Source organism: Cydia pomonella, chromosome 9 (genome assembly GCF_033807575.1).
Source record: "Cydia pomonella isolate Wapato2018A chromosome 9, ilCydPomo1, whole genome shotgun sequence".
NCBI classification, from domain to species: Eukaryota; Metazoa; Arthropoda; class Insecta; order Lepidoptera; family Tortricidae; genus Cydia; species Cydia pomonella.
This window is the reverse complement of record NC_084711.1, coordinates 19,340,973-19,354,807: the sequence shown is the minus strand read 5'-3', so window position 1 is coordinate 19,354,807 and position 13,835 is coordinate 19,340,973. Positions and strand designations below refer to the sequence as shown.

The 13,835-nt window shown below is 36.8% G+C and overlaps 1 protein-coding gene across 2 annotated transcripts in view; it reads right to left on the bottom strand.

The window, feature by feature from the left end:
* The window catches only part of LOC133521624 (death-associated protein kinase related), a 359,879-nt gene that overhangs the window by 199,100 nt on the left and 146,944 nt on the right, over positions 1–13,835 (bottom strand). The window lies entirely within an intron of this gene.

Genomic DNA, 13,835 nt, shown 5'->3' with positions numbered 1-13,835 from the left:
CATTTTGCACCTTCGTATCGTACGTTTTTTTTAATGTACCACAAAAAAAGATTTTATCTAATTTGCAAAGTTTGTATGTATGTATATATGTTCGGGCCAAATCGTGCAAGCTAAATTATACCCCCTCCCCATTATTCGATTAAGCTGAAACTTCATATACCTACTTGCATAAGTTTGATAAAACTAACAATGCAAATTAAAGGTACCATCGAGCTGGTCTGATGATGGACACAGGAGGTGGCCATAGGAACTCTGTGATAAAACAACGCAACCTAATTGTGTTAGGGATTATTAGAATTATCTGGACGTGTATTAGTTGCCTCTTGAAAGAAAAGTATAGTCAGCGATAAAAGCTTGTATCAAAAATGAAATTTATAACAATAACTTATTTTGATATGACTCGCTGGTCAAAGTAACAGCGCAACTTGGTTACTATGTATAAGCTAAGCTGCAACTATCACCAAACGTAATATTTATAATAATTTCAAGTTCACATCGCGGGTCGCAATAGCTGCGCACGCACAATAGAATATTTCGCCGTCATTAGAATACAATGACAAGGTCGCGACGGCCCAATTTTACTGGATATCATATGATAAAAAGACTACCCGAGACCGAGAATATTCTAAAAACATCTGGAAAGCTACTGCGAACATCAATTATTTAACCCTTTTGAAGCCACTGAAGGATATATCCGCATCGTAAGTCTAACGCCGAAGACGGATTAATCCGTCACAGACCACAGAGCAACATAGACCTACGTGCATATGCATAAAGTTCAATTTCAGTTTTGACACGTGTCGGTGACGCGGCGTTCGAGTATAAGTAACAATATAAGCCCGGTAGGAGGAACTAAACCATCTTAATCGGAGCATTATAACAAAACCGAATGCTTTTCAACGACTAAATTCAAGCATGCGTGCAAAACAATAAAGGAAAAACAAACACAAAATATAAATTTCTTTTAAACACATACACTTTCTTCAAATCGTCCGATAAGCCACAATCAACACTTGAGTCACGGGCGCCGGCGCCGGCGCATCGACAATTAGAGACTGATCCATTACAGGCAGGCATGCGCGAAATGTGCGCTTAACTAGCTATACATGTATGCATTCACTTTGGATGAGGGTTATAATTATAAAATATGCTCGATAACGGGCATAAAAATCAGGGTTTTATGAAAACTTCGGGAAAACCATGTTGAGTATTTATACTTTGGATAAAGACTAAGATTATCCAATAAAATATGGGCCGATGAAAATAAATGGGTCCCATCCTCGTCGCCAGCGTTAGGTAGGTAGGCGCGTCTTTGAAACAAGACTATCCGGTATAGATAGACTGACGTTTAATACACAGATAGTAAACCCATATACATAACATGAACAACGGTTGAGGAATAAACACGTTAAATTTAACATACCTCAACTGTCGGAATAACTCGTTATTCAATTATATAAAACTTGTCCGATTAGATTCTTGATAAATTAATAAATTATTCTTTTTCGATTGCTATATGGCCTTAAGTCTTGACTAAAGACTTCTTGACTTATAAACTGTATACGTTTAGAACCTACGTAATTAAGAAGGGGCGTAAAGCGAGGAAATTAGAAAGGAACAAAAGATTAGGCGTGCAGCGGGAAACTTGCGACGGAAGATTTCGCGGTCTCTCAGATTTTGACCTTTTTCTTCGGTATCCCTTCAAGTATAGTTTAGTATTTTCGCTAGTGAAATCCCTCGGCTATATCGTTAGCTATTTTACACTTAAATTATACTTCTATTAGGGTATACACACGGTAACGATTAACAATTGAAAAAGAAATGAAAATCAGATATGTCTTCGTGATTTTTTTCTATCGAGACAACTTTAACTTTTAAGGTGCTTCGCAAATATAGTCTAGTTTCCGAGTGAATTTTACATGTCATTTGCGCTTCATTAAATCGTTTAAAAATTCAATATAAAAACCACAATTTTTTGTAGCTCCCTCATAAGATATCATATGAATTAAATACTACCAGCAATACACTAATTTATATGACTTATGTCAAACGTATCAGGTTTACGATTAACTGGACGAAGCTACAGTAATCGATATAACAAGTACGGTAAAAGCGAAGGGCGAAGTATGTAAAACTTATCATGTTACATTATCCTGCCTCACTCTCTACTCATAATAAACCGGTACTCCCATGCGAGATGGTAATTCTCAAAGATGGTAGCGACGTATACATGTCAAAAAAGAAGATACATGCTCTAATCGACGTTTACCCATATTGCTCCCATGTGTCGATCTCGCAACTTTACGTGAACATGGTCAGAAAATATTGTGTGTCGTGTCGTGTACCTATAGCCATGATAAATAAATTTCTCAGGTCACAAAGAATCATTAAGATGGCATGCAATATAAGCTTTATCAACTTTGTAAAATTGTTAAATCGTTCGAGAAGATTCGAAGTAACATCTCGAACGAACCTCGGCCCTCGGATACGATGTTGTATAATGTATAAGTAGATTCTGCTATTCTCTACAGCAAATTTTCCCAAAAAATACACCGACCGAATCGTGCGCAGGCGAAGCCACCGGGATGGCTATTATTCGAAATCATGTCAAATATCTTATCTTCAAAATGCTGATGGGGTTTTACAGTAGTCATCACTACAACTGAGTAGTGAATGCAATGTGTCTAAATAGCCATTTTTGTTAATAATTGAAAGGGAACTCGCGTGAGATTCGTATATATGCCGTATCACTATAATTGTAAATTACAGTACATCCACTCAGTTTTCCCAACACATTCCACCAAAACGTCTTACATGCCACAACTTTACTATAAACTTAAGTTCTTTTTCGTAAATAGGAGAATATTGAAGCGCATGTGTTGATCAAAGGAGTGCGCGCACGCATTGCTGTAATAGAATAATTAATGGGCGCCGAGCGAGGGTCACTGACAGCACTCCCTTCCGAACGTGAGGACGTGAATGTCAGAACTGCTTCAATTGTGCACTATCATTATGGTGTCGGCGCACTCGTTATGTTTCCCGATAGCCAAACTGAGCGATATTGCAGCCCCTTATATGATCATCTTGAGATAGCATAGCACTATAGCAGTCAATTTTAGTGATGCATGAGGCCATACGATGTTTAATTTGATTCCCAGCTGCATTCTTCTGGTGAGTTGTGTCACTTTCAGTTTATAATAATTTTATGGCTTTGACTTTTTCTATTGAATGCGAGCCTAACAAATGCAAATTCTCAGTGATTCAAACCAGGATTTATCGACGCTGTTGCGATGAAAATGGAACGGCCGAAAACCCATAAATTTAAAGTTTCTAAAGAGCAAAGCCTTGCCGTGTCCGTTCCACTTACGAAACCAGCTGAAGGCCTGTTATTAGCCATTCAAACCGAAGAACAATACCCTCGGTTAGGGGGTCGCAACAAACAGGCAAACTCATGCAAATTCACTTTAAAAAATCACCAGTTGCCCGACGCCATTGTTTTCCGTGAAAAGATTTAGAGGCGTACCCGGCGCGCGCGGCTACTCATTATTTGAATTCATTAAAGACTGGTAGTTGTACCTATACTTTAGTGCACTCTCTAATACGATATATTGTCATGTCATCCTCTTTCGCTTTCGCCCTTACCTGCACTTATGTAGCTGCATATTATGATATCCTCATTAAAGTACAGGTTGGCTTGGCTCAAAGATATGTTAAAACATATTTTCTGGATGTTCTTTCTTACTTAAGTATGTTTTACAAAATGGCATTAAAAATTAAAACTACAATCAATTAAACAACTAATTATTAGTGTTAACTAAAACGAGACTTAATCGCGTATCATTAAGTTTTGAAAATTACCTCCGCCGTTTCGAAAACGGTGTTGTCCTGTTTGTTGTTTAAGTAAAAATCGTGAAAGTTTCAATCAAAACGAATTATGTATGTTCAAATTACCATATCCTCCTTTAGCTTTGGTCAACAATATGCAGCAGTAATAATTCGTTGTCAAGGAATTTTTGGACCTGTACAAGTTGAATACACAAAATACAACAAACATACATAATATCAAAGAAAGTATCTTTAAATGCAATGTAAACTTGATTACAATAAATTGATCGCAGGCATCAATCCAGAACGTTTACAAATGAATGAGCCCAGGTAGTTGCAGCTGCCAGGGTGGTCGAGCAATGCCTAATGTAATGCAATCGCTCGGGGCTCCCGACTTGAAATATCACGGCATCTTGTGTTAGCCCAGATGAATGCTCTAAGGAGGAAATAACTCTTTACCTACTATAATATTACGATTAAAGATATGTAAATAAAACTCGGTCTCGGTTGACTGAACTCCTACCTAAACAATCCTTGAACCGAGCGTTTTTAGCGCAAATGACCTCACGCGTTAAAGGCAAGGAGCATTGACAACCTCTACGTGACATCGATGTTTTCCTGAAAACTGGCGAGGCACCACCTACGAGCGATACGTGGCTCGTTAGAGCACTTTGTTTATTGCAAATTAGCCCAAACATGGCGGACGTAAACAATTTAATGGCGACCGCAATTGAGAAGGACGATCAAGATCGTCGCAACATTTTCGGAACAGATGATTTAATTCGTCTTGATATCTGAATCACTGCTAACAAACAAGATTGCTTTTACACTAATGCAGCTTTCCTGTTACTTAAGATCTCTATCAAGCTATCAGCATTATATCTTCGCAGCAATCACACAGGGAACAATGCGTTCTCAGCGTTTCCTCCAGTCTGTATTTGTTCTCGTTTATCTAGTGCAGCGGGATAATATCTAGTGAGAGTCCGTGTATCTCGGAAGTCGTGTCGGAGGTCCGCGGGCGATACTGATCTGCAGAAACTCTCGCTTGCATTGTGACGCGGACACGCCGTAACGGCGGCTGCCCTCTGAACTACAATAGCACACAATACGATGCGACGGGAACGGCAGGAAACGTTCCGCTTTGCGTTTCTATCAGAAGAGAGAGTTCGGAAGAGTGTCGAGTTACGAGTGTCCGTTACCAAGTGACAGCGGACGTGTAATGTGAATACTTTAGAATGTTTCACTCTGATACGTTAAAAGGGATTATGAACGTTCGTTGTACAAACTCTCATAAGTCATTCAAGTTCTACAGGACAGATCTCGTGGCTTCACGACAAAATAGTGCGAGAGCCCGCGGCGCGATCACCGCAAACCACAGCTTTTGTTGACGGCTAATAAGTTTGAGGAAACGCTGTAATCGTGCGGCCTACTTGCGCCAGGAGCCCGCGGCGGGACCGCTACGCGGCTCGATCTCGCCCTTACCGTCTTTAATACTCGTTTTATTAAAAGAAAAGTAACTTATTACGGCTGAACAGTTATAATTTATACACGAATGAGAGCGTGCTGCTTTTCAATGTCGACGGACGGAAATTCTTCCGATTAAGACTGAGCTGATCTAGATATTCCTTTACTTTATCTGTGGTGGAGCTATCAGTTCTGGACCTATTCCTGAACAAAAAGAATAATTTCAAAACATTTGTTTTACAATAATGCCTAGACTAGTCTATACCTACCAGCTTATTTCAGTTACAGATCATGATATCAACATAAATCTTACGTGTTAGAATGGATTTTAAAATAAAATAACGCAGTATGTTCAAAAAAACCTCGGAAACAAGGAATATTTAGCATACATTTAAGCCTCAAAAAAACCAGAGTCGTGTAACCTTTAGGCACTCGGCCAGTATTGAGTGCAATGTCTATTGTTCTGCAATACGGGTATCGCTGGAGCAGAGAATTAATGTGGTAACGTTTCTGTACCGTGGCATTTCTTTCCCATTGTGTTTTTGCAGTTTCCCAACACCTTAGCGCATTAAAACCAGAATTCTTGGAATTTGGCGGATTAGTGTAAAATGCGATTACAAGACGGGTTGGCAAATGGATTAGATCGATCTTTTTGCAGTGCTATTTCTAAAGCGGGTTCTAAACAAAGCGAGCATCCATCAGGAGCTATAGTACAAGCAGAGCTGGTTCCCCACAATGGCCGGGAGATGGCAGCAAACTAAATGGACCTGTCATTTGACTGGTTGTCCATAACCATAAAACCTCCAGACGGCCAGCTTTGTCCACCAGTGACAGCCGATTGAATGAGCATCAGATAAATTATTGCCATATGATTTGAGTCAACTTCAACTGGTAGCTACATATTACGGAACATCAACAATCTCGTATTTGATCTGATTTGTTTTAAGAATCTGGACCATGATCGGTGAAGTTAAAGTGCAAATTTCTAGAGCAGTGAAGTTCGTGATAAGAGGATGCGGTAATGCTGCGCCGATACTCAATATTTATGACTCTTGCGCATGTTATATATAGGGCTGTCAGGTCGTGTAGATCTTAGTGCAGTCGTTAAGGGGTTCATTACGGCTTAGAAAGCGGGGGAAAGGTTATTGGTAATGCCAGTTTTGATATTAGACCATTTAACGTGTAGTGAAATTGCGCCAGTAAAATTGTGTGGTACACGCATTAATTTCTAATGGCTCGGTTACATGATGGCCCATAACTTTTAGAGACGTGTAACTGTTCGTGAAGTTTATTTGTTATTTGACATTCTAATCTTACTTGGGTATGGCTTTCGTGTGTAGGCTTTTGAGAATACTTGCAATGAGGTAAATTCCAAGGTTTTTAATTCTGACCTTGCGATTACTTGTTGCTTAGAAATATTATGACTATACAGTTTACCTATGACGATTTAACGTTGTGTTTCGACATACATAAAAAACAAACAAAGACAAGTATAAAATGCCATTTCACTTCAACTATCTCAATTCCATAATGCCAAAGTACCCCAAAATGGGATTAAAATGTTAGTAGATTAAGCACGATTGCCGTAACGTGATCATTAAAGTATCGCACATCGATTTATTGATATATTTCTATACCTACTAAGCGACGTATCTGTGTCTGACTCATAGATATATTTTATAGACTTTATTAGAATATATTAAGAATCACGAACAAATATTTCATGGATACGATATGCCGGTTCACAAGGAAGTTAAAAAATCAAAGGGCGCGCGTGACTAAAGTCAAGTAATAGAAATGATAAATCATAATTTAGCCTTATTGACCTGTTGTTCTTCCAAAATGTGAATAGCTCGGGCTATGGTAGCATTAAAGTAAACAATGCATTCAATTGAAGTTTCTTTTCAGTAAATTAACAAGTGAAAGAGTAAAAACTGATAATATACTTTCTAGTTAAACTTGGTTATTATTTCAGTTTTGTTGAAGTCTAGGATTGATGTTTTCTTTGTAGTAATTTCCTAAAAACGGGAGAAAAAACACTAGAATTCTTAGAACAGTTTTCATATGTTTCCTTTAATCTCTAGCCTGACCAAATCCCCACCCGCACTCCTCGTCTCATTAACTAAATAAACATTGTACATAAGAACAAATTACACATATCTACATAAACACATAATATGAAGCATAACTCTGAGTTCACTATTGATGATATAAGAGATGAATCCTGTTTTCTGCATATTTCTTCTTTAATCAATAGCCTCATCAAATCAAAACAAGATTTAAACGCGCACACATAATCTACGCATATCTTCATTGATATGTAATATAAATCATAATCTGCCTTTACTACCGATCCTATTAAAGTCGGGTCCTAGGTTGCCCTATAGTAACACAAACAACCTTTTTTTTATAATTTTCTTCCTTAATTTTAATGAAGCCTAGGAAAATGAGTGGAGCGCTGCAAATGTAGACTCGAGAGTTGTTAACCCAGCACGTCGTCTTGCCGGATTTGATCTTCCTAGACAGAAATGGTGCCGTTTGAACAGACTGAGAACGGGACACGGCCGAAGCAACTACTTTTTGCACCCCACCTGTGCATGGAAGGACTCGGCATTGTGTGAATGTGGTGAAGAGACCCAAACCATGGAACACATTATCCAGCGCTGTCCTCTGCATTCATACTCTGGACCACCGGAAGACCTACTATATCTCACAACCCATGCAGCTGCATGGCTGAACACACTGAATGTTGACATTTGACCTTATTATGTTGTAATTTTTAAATTCTAATTGATTGCCTATATGTTATCTACTTGTGCCATACGACTAAATAAAAATAGCCTAGCCCAATCCCCATCCGTACTTCTCCCCATCGAATTGTTCACACGAACAATCGAACACAAACTATTACGCATATCTCCATAGATACGTAATATAAAGCATAACTTTGTCCTTTACAACACGTTATTAAAGTCGGGTCCTAGCCCTGCGGTAACACGTGCGCCGGAGGCGTGCGAGCCACACGTGACACGTGACAAGACGTATCGACTTATTAGCATTAACTGTTCATTTTTAACTACTTATGATAATATATTTGCTTGGGACTTGCACAATGTGCGTAATAGCGGAGATTTTGCAGAACACGATTCACATTAGAGATGCGCAAAACGCTTCACTGAGTTGAAAAGATTGTTTTTTTTTTTTTCTTTATTGAGGTAAAACAAATACAGGCCAATAAAATTTACAGGCATGATTTCAAAACGGTAGATATAGCCTACATCCTAAGACAATTCTCACCGTCTCTCTCTTCTGTCTGTGTCTGACAGTAGTTTTAGGACAGCATTGTGATAGATAATAAAATTCATAAAGTAAAATAGGTACGGTCGCAGACTGAAATTGTTGATCCATCTAAGGTTCAAGCTAATTGGTTGTCAATACTAACGGTATGAAATGTCCAATGGAAAGTAATCCCAACTGTTAAAGTCCATGAAGGTATAATGTATACATGCCTGCAATGCACCTAACCTGTTGGAGGCATTTGATCCTTTTGATGCCTCTACCGAAGTTCATTGTTGTGTCATATAGCTTACAAATACAACAAAGACAAGTAATTAATTCCAAACGCATTTCCTTTGTTTCTAAAACCACCTAATAACCTAACGGTAAGCAACACGACACTTACACTTTCCTGATTCAAAAACGGCTTAAGTCCCATAGACTTTTGTCTAAAACTACGCGTTTCAAAACCCAGAGAAGGATCATGTTAGATTAAGTAGTCCCAGGAAGCGTGGGGCTAATTATCATAATTTAATTTCGTGGTTGCGCGTGCGACGCGGAGTCGTGACGTCACGTGAGTCGGAGAAAATGGGGTGATTCATTTGTAAGCACGTGGCTTACATGTTAGTAACAGTAGGTGATAACGTTACTGTAAAACTAGGTTTAGACGAAGCCAGTGCTGGCTGCCAGTGCCAACGCTGGCTTGTTATTGGCCTGGTAATCCTGGTATAAACAGTTTTTCAAGACAAGCCAGCGCTGGCTTGTCTGTGGACTGGCGCCAGCGTTACTGGCTTCGTCTAAATCTAGCTAAACTGATTAAATTAGTCTAATTAAAATGAGACTGTATATTCTTCGCAAGACGTAAATCTTGGCGAAAATTAATTGTGAACACAAAAATCGTAGGTATAATATGACTTTTGGAATGACTTATCATGATAGATTTAGATTTATTTATTTCATAATATTAAATTACAATATAAATTATTTCAAGCTAATCTATATGAATTTATATTATGATCGTCGACTATTTATTATATACAATGTCAAGACAGAAAAAATCATCAAATATCAATAGCAAAATAAATTCATCACAATGTCAAATAAATATTGGGATATAATTATACAATGTTAAATAAAATAATTACAGAAAAGATGCCAATATGGCTACTTATACCTAGTATCTCGCAATGATCGTCAAATTAAAGTACAAGGCATTTCAATATAAGAATAAAATAACAATTATCATATATTAAAATCAATTTATAATATTACATGTCATTTCCATGTATTCTTTTACAGTATATAATGGATTATCCAATAAAAAAGATCTTAATTGGCGTTCAAATGCTTCGTCAGATGGTTCTGTACCCCTAGTGTAAATTTGATCGACATCATAACGTGACGAACGCGTTTGCGTTAAGTCTCATTTTGTATAGGATTTTGAGTTTCCAAAACGTCCCGCTTGGCGCGCTCTTTCTAAATCCAATACAAAATGAGACTTAGCGCAAACGCGTACGTCACGTTTCAAAATCGAATTTATTTACACTAGGGGTACTGTTCGCAATTTTGCAGGTAGAGGCCCTATATGGAGTCACTTCACGTTACAAAATATGTTCTCGTCTGTTTGCATCGTTTGTCTCTTGTCTTAGCAAAAGACTCCAACTTATATAACTACTCCCAACTAACTATGACCGTATTTGCAGCAAAATCTTGAATGTAGCAGTTCACTAACAGCTTCAGAATTTGAGATCGGGGAGGACTTTGTTTAGCTGTGGGTGGATTTTTGGCAAAAAAGATGACGATGATGATTCCTTGTTAAATTAAACTTCTTTCTTTAAAGAGCTTGAACTCTCCCAAGAGTCCCATGGAAATGAATGACCGCACCATATGAACTACTGAGTACCCTACTGTTTACTGTGAAGATGTACAACCACGCGCGGGCGCATACTGATGTCCTGTGCACTCGTAACTGCTTTACTTGTCATTCATAATAACTTTTCAGTCTAAAGGAAGAAAGCACTAAGAAACTAATGTTTCATATATCATTACGACATATAATAATGACGATAGTCTGCATTTGATTACGACATTCAGGTAGCGTGAGACTTTTGTTTTATATTTGCTAACTATTGTGTTATTTCGAATCAGATGTTAAACGCTTTGTTACTAATCAACTTTTAATCAAGAACGAAATATATACTTGACCATCGATATGGTACTATAAAAAGCTTATTTACTTGAACAAAGTAATCGTGCACCCAAGCAGAAATAACTTCTATTCTTACTTAGTTTCAACGTAGAAAAAATGTAACACGAATTATAGGCAATAAGTGTTTAGTCATCAAAACAATCACAAATGAAAGTCGCGTTAAATTATGATGTTTCCTTGATTAAAGTGCATTGACCTTTACACAGGGATCAATAAGACACCAGAAACGGCTAAATACCAAAATGCAGTGCAATGACATTTGCGGTTCACGGCTTTTTGACAGCTTGTGCAGGACACCTTGACGGCTGGAGTGACTTTGACCGGACAGTTTTACAATGAAAACATGCGACTAAAACCTTTTTTATGTCTTTAGTATCTCAATAAATTGTTGCTTAAGAGGCTGTCAATACCTAAAGCGCGCACACTGTCTATTTGTATCGGAGTAAATGAGATAGCACTGTCGCATGTTACTGGGCCTGGGCAAGGGAATAATAAGAAAAATATTTAAATAAAAAAAGTGAATTATTAGTGTAATATTTTACTCAACCACGGTTTAGATATAAATGTTTTGAAATTGTGATTTTAATTGCAGACCCATAAGTCAAAACAATAAAGACATAAAACCGTTTAATTGTGATTTTAAGACCAATCTTTGCAATTATTTTCTATCGAGCCGATTTCGTTCAATCGTGTATCGAGCACAACCACGGTCTTTGAAATATAATTAATATGAACATATATTTTTCTTACTTGACTAAAACAAATAGTCTTTCTTAAAAAACTGTTTAAGTAACATCAATTTCAAGGACATTGGGTGTTGACAGCCTCTTAAGGTTACCTTTACCCGAAGTACGTATTGCAATGATAGCATTTTGATTATCAATTTCAATTCGGTATACAACACTAGGTCAAATTACATAATGTTATATATGTGACTGTGTAATATTGGTATTGATTCCATTTTCGTTACGCCGGCTGTAAAATGTAGTCTACATTCCATGACAAGGATTAAGAAATTAGCCAGCGGCTGTAGCATAGTCGCATTTTTATCACTTCTTACTATGCCTGTCACGTTCTGACAAGTATGAAAGTGCGAAAGTGACAGGCATAGTGACAAGTGATAAAAATGCAACCGTGCTACAGCCGCTGATGAAGTTATGTTCTGCGTTATGTTATCCCCGCATACAAAACGATTGTGGATCCGAAAAAGCTGGATGAGGATAATAAGATGGTGTCTAATGGTACAAAATAGGAGTAGGTTTGACTAAATCAAGCAATAGATTATAACTTTAATAGTTTAATGATAATAATAAACAACATACCGTAGAAAATAAAACCAGTCCACGCCAAATGTAACATGCCATGTCCAAGTAAAATTTACTAATTCGCCTTACCTGCAAAAGAAAATGAAAAATAAGTGATTTCATCATAACAAGATATATCTAAATGGAAGCCTAATAACAAGCATTGTTCACAAACAATGGAGATAAATTAATTAGACATGGTACCTAGCAAATCGATATAGTACAGCTTACATAACAGTAAATTAGTTTGACCTATAATAAAATTACATGTATGTTCAGAAGGTTGTCGGTCAAAACATCGTTCGTATTTAATTGATAGTGCCTACTGGGCTTTTGTAGTTGTGGTAGCATATAATTATGCATAGTAAATATGTGTTATTGTTGTAAAATATGTCAAACAGGCAGGTTTTTATTTATATAAATATTTTAGTTAAGTAGGACTTAACATGGCCGCTGATAAGAAAAGCGTATTTGTACGGAAGGGTGTACTAGCGTATTACAAACCATTATTATCTAGTGCTTTAGCACCAGCTAAGCAATTACTGTGAACTTTGGAAACGAACATCTAATAATCATTAAACACAAATGCATAAGAGACCGTCTTCTATGGGGAATAAAGTTCGCAATTCAATGGATTCAGAAGTGGGATATTTGGACGAAAAAGTCACTTTAGCATATAATAACAGTTTAACTTCAGTTTGTAATTCGACACGCAGGTTTCAAATATTCTATAGCACGTTTTTCTAAGGGGATAACCAAGATAAGATAAGATAACCATTTATTTGATAAAACACGAGTTGATAAGCTGTGAATATACAAATTCAGTTCTGTCATGTTCGGCTGGAATTTCAGCATTCAAATATTAATTACAAAAATAAATTACAAATATAAAAGAAGCCGTACAGAAAAATATTGGGGAAAAAAAATGACAATGTGTGTCAATGTCAAATTACTAAACTAAATTATCTAAAAAGTATGAATTTTAAAATGTTGTATTGAGACACTAATGTCATAAAAACAATGTTCTAATAGTTAACTGTACAGTTCTTTACATGTCTGGCTGGCATTTCAGCATTCGAATATTAAGCACGAAAATAAATTACAAACAAAACAAGCATTCCATTAAAATTTCAAAAATTTAAATCAAATATTAATATGTGTCGATGTCAAATTACTTAATTAAATAATCTAAATATTCTATAGCACGTTTTTCTAAGGGGATAACCAAGTGTGGATAATTCACCTAATGCACCGAACTGAAGTATGTGATTGCTAGGCAACCGACACATTGTTAGATGCTGCGAACGATCGAAATTCGAAGCAATGTTATGCGCCACAATAAAATATAACAAATATCTTAAACAAGTTAATGGATGCTAATTGAGGTTTCGCTATAGTTAGGGCTGTGTCCAGTCGCAACTGATACACCGAAAAAAATATTTTTCTACAATACTACCAGAACGTATAGTAGTTAAAAATATAGTTATACCTACTAAAATCTGGTAGTAATAACAAAAAATGTTGTATCGTGTAAAACTTGTTTTTTAAACATCACTGTTTAATTCTAGTTAAATGCAATTTAGTACTGCTTACAATTTTGTTGTATATGTAAAGATGCAAGTGTTGTAAATATTAAACGTTTGTCTCCTTTAATATATGCATCGTAACACTAACTATTGATATGTAAAAATAAAGATGCGAGTGTACACGTTACAAATTATTATGTTATGGTTACTATAATGCATTGTATTCTGAAC